Below are 4,169 nucleotides of genomic sequence, written 5' to 3' on the forward strand. Positions count from 1 at the left end.
ATGTATGTATATATATCACATTTGACAATCTCTAACACACACAATATCTAGCTCTAATATCTAAATAAGGAACCTCAAAACCTTGCTTTTTGTCTGTTTAAGCCTGTTTTGCCCATCATCTCCAACCAAAATGAGTAAATCCAAGCATATTTGCTATTTTTGGAGGATTAAATGAACTTTTCTTTTTCCTAACCCATGTTTTGAGTTGTTTAGTTGTTTTAAAATCCTAAAGCTGTTATGCTCCCTTGTCTTTCTAACCAAATATCTACGTAAATTGCAAAGAGGAGAACCCCTGGTGCAATATATAGGATTACTAGACTGGAATAACCAGTTGCGTTTACAGCAGCTATAAGATTACGAGGCTGGAATATCTAATCCGTGCTACCTTACGGGTACTTTGAAATCCTGTCATCCTTAATGGATGAGCATAAGGGCTTTTGAGATAGAATTACCCAGATCATGTGCACAAGATAAGTTCACAGCTTTTGGTCATCTCAAACCAGGCTGTCATCTAACTTTTATCTTTACTATTAATTTTGGTTCAGCTTTGCACCAATGGATAAAGGATGAAATTGAATCTGTGGGAAGTGAGCTAAACTCACAGGGACCCCACTCTGTACCTTTCAGAGCTGAAATGATCATTACCTCAATATCAGACTCATTTAGTCAGATGCTCCCAAAAATGTTCAGGGTTGAGAATTCCTGACATTTTACTCACAAACTTTAACTAAACCAGTGATTTAGTATAAGTTCCATTTTAGATCACTGATGGCGCTCAAAACAAATGCAAGTACAACTGACAGATTTGTCAACCAATGTTTATTTTTTTAATGTAAAGGCTGTTCTGCATGGTTGGTGAAGTGAAGATGCTGATTGATGTAGTTTAAATGTGACAAGTAGCTCTGTTGCAACGTGTCCTTCTTCTTCTTTTTTTCTTTTGTTCTTTTTGAACAGGAACAAAACCATTGAAAAGTAAAACGTAGTTATAAAAAAACAAAATAAAGCTTCTTAAAGGGGCAAAATATTGTAAAATCTACTCTTTTTGAGATTTATGTCTTGTGATAATGTTSTTCCTTCATCAAAAACATGCACTGAGTGTTGCTTTGACTCATTCATGCCTGCTTGAGAAATCCTGTCCTGAGTCATTCAGTAGAACAAAAATGGCTGTTTGGCCCTGGAACTGCCTTTTAGGTGCAGCTCCTCCTCTAGGCTGTAATCCTCCTCTAGGTAATTTAACATGTGACCAATAACAAGATTGTTACTAAAAGATGATGCAATTTCAACACTCAGAAGTACACAAACACCAATGTCATTCAGGTAAGCTGAAAAAACAACAACTCACGTTTTGTTCGGTTGTTTGTTCTATTTGTGATCTACGGTTACCAATTTTATTATGGTCTGTCTTCTTTAGCTTACACCATAATTTAGTAATAAATAAGTTAGTTCAACATTGATGTGTTGTGAGGATGAAATCTTACCAAGCTGAAACGTCATCTCTGTACTTCCTGCGGTTCTTCAGAAAACTTACTTTCCGGGTCCAACAGTAAAGTTCAATTGTATCTTGAGTTGTCATTTTCCAAAACCAATATTGTATAATGTTGCTGCTTTTTTAAGATTATTATTAAAACAAAGTAGACCATGACACTCCACGTTGTAAACGGCATGAAGCTGATGTGCAGAAATGGCCGTGAAGGGGTTCTAGGAGCTTCTTAAAGAGACAGAAGTATATTTATTTGAAGTCAAAAATTTTTTTTTATTCATATGTATTGAGAGCATTTTCATAACAACTGAAGACGACATATTTCCTTTATTTTGGTATGAATTTTATGCCTCAGAAACACATGTTATTGGCCCTTTAAAACTACGTGACAAACCAAAGATTTGTGTTAAATTGCTTCAATAGACATAGAACGCATCTATAAACAGGGTGCTGTAAGTTTTTTATTATAAATACTCATATAAGAACAAATTTCAGGTATTAAATCAAGCTAAATAAGCTATTTCGGTGGAATATTAAAACGTTTTTAATTTAAGTGTTAAACTGTAATTTATTTTGGCTAAAAAATGTTACTATTTTTATCAGGCGTGACTTGAAGTCATGAAGGAGTGCCAGAGGTGCTTCTCAACCTGTGCAGCATCAGTAACGTTCACAAATAACCCTGTCGATGGAGAGACTGCTTTGTCAACACAGCCTGTTTATCAGTAAGGTGATGGTGTCATCGGGAGGAGGGGAGGTTGCAGGGAGGGAGGAGGGACAGATTGATGGATGGGGGTCTGCATGGAAGGGCGGAGGGAGGGGCGTGAATTCCTCCGGAACCGTGTCGGTTCTCCTGAGATGAGTGACAATGCGGTAGCTGCATTCGACGTCATTCTGGAGTTCATATCTCATCCAATTACCTCCTCTTTTCCACTTTTACTGACACAAATCATTTTGCAGGGAAAATGACCGGCTGTTTACTCTTCTGTTCTGATCTGTACAGTTGATCACTGCCTCCCTGTTTTAATTAAATTATTTTAATACGTGTTTAAATGGCCAGTCATGCCTCAACTGACTGCACTCTCACTATCAAGTCAAGGTCATTGCATGGTTTTTGAGAATAAAAAGTGAAAGATGTTTAAATCGGCAGATTGATGTAGAACAGTGGTTCCCAAACTTTTTTTCTGACCCACAAAATATCCACGGCAAAAAATTGTGACCCTAAATATTACTGGTCTGAGTACACGAACTTCGTTAATAACTCTAGAACACAGGCTTTTTGTCAATCTAAACAGCTTGTACACAAAAATAAATACTTATTTATACTTATTTTGTGTTTTTGTAATAATTAGAGGGACAAAATTACATTAGCAATTATTTTATTACCCTTTAAATTGATTTCTGGAGATTATCCAAGGTGCTTCATGACCCATAATTGGGTCCCAAGCCCAACTTTGGGAACCAAAGTGCAGTGGTTCCCAAACTTTTCAGCTTTTGACTCACAAAATAACAGTAGCAGAGACCTGTGCCCCCAACTATTTTTGTATGATAAACATTTGTATCAGGTCAACAAAACATGGGCATAGTAACACTATTTATTATACTACATTTATCCATTTTAAATATACTAACCTCACTCCTTTGTAACAACTAAGGCAAAAATGTAATTAAATCAGGAAATCTTTTCACGACCCCACCTTAATGTTTCGGGAYCCCACTTTGGGTCCCGACCCCAACTTTGGGAAACACTGTAGAACACATGCATCTAACATCTGCATGGATTTTCCTGTGTCGATGCCATCAGGACACTTTAAACGGCTGTATGCTGAAGTTCCCATAAGGACACGTAATAATGTATGAATGTGTGGTAATGTATGTGAAAGCGTGGACTGTGAAGTCCTGAAAGAGTTCTCTGTGACCTTGAAGCCATGCGCCAGCTCGCGCCGCAATGTTACAGAGGACCAGCAGCTCCTGCAGCAGGACGACGGAAAGAGATGAAGAGATCCTCTAATGACCAAATAGTTCTCAGGTAACATAATATGCAACCCATCTTGCCAACTTCACTGTCCTGAAAAATAAAAATAAAAAAAGCTACACCAATAACTGTACCTGCAGGTTTTGGCTCTTTTGGAGAGAAAGTGCAGCAGTTTCTCTGGAGTTTACGATTTCAGTTCCTCAAAGTCCCTTTAATAAACCGACAAACGTTCCACAAGTTGAAACAGTACTACAGTTATACATTTTCCAGTGAGCTTATTTGTATTAATTCAAACTGGAGCTTGCACACATTTTGCATCAGGCAAATGACTGCAGAGATAATTCTTGTGTCCGGATTTGAAAACTACTTTGACAGTGCAGTCGGTATTACAATACTGATATCAAATGAAATACAAGTTTGTGTCAGTATAAATCAGGATGAAAACGAGAAGTCGAAGTCCTCGGGCTGACAGACATCACTGCAGGTATTAAGAGCTCTGACAAGTAGAGTAGCAAGGGGGAGAATATAGTCAAATCCCCAAGGTGATTTTGGATTGGAGGATCCTGCATGTGGATGCTTAGTTTGCAGAAAAAGGGGGGAATGAGTGGGTCCCACAGTCCCTCTGATCAGGCAGCGATTGGCTCCCACACAGTAAATCTCCTATCACAGAGCTTACCTATAAGCATCCCCGCTGGAAGAGGAGGGAGCAGCGAGAAC

This window comes from Austrofundulus limnaeus, unplaced genomic scaffold (assembly GCF_001266775.1).
Source record: "Austrofundulus limnaeus strain Quisiro unplaced genomic scaffold, Austrofundulus_limnaeus-1.0 Scaffold51, whole genome shotgun sequence".
Taxonomy (NCBI): domain Eukaryota; kingdom Metazoa; phylum Chordata; class Actinopteri; order Cyprinodontiformes; family Rivulidae; genus Austrofundulus; species Austrofundulus limnaeus.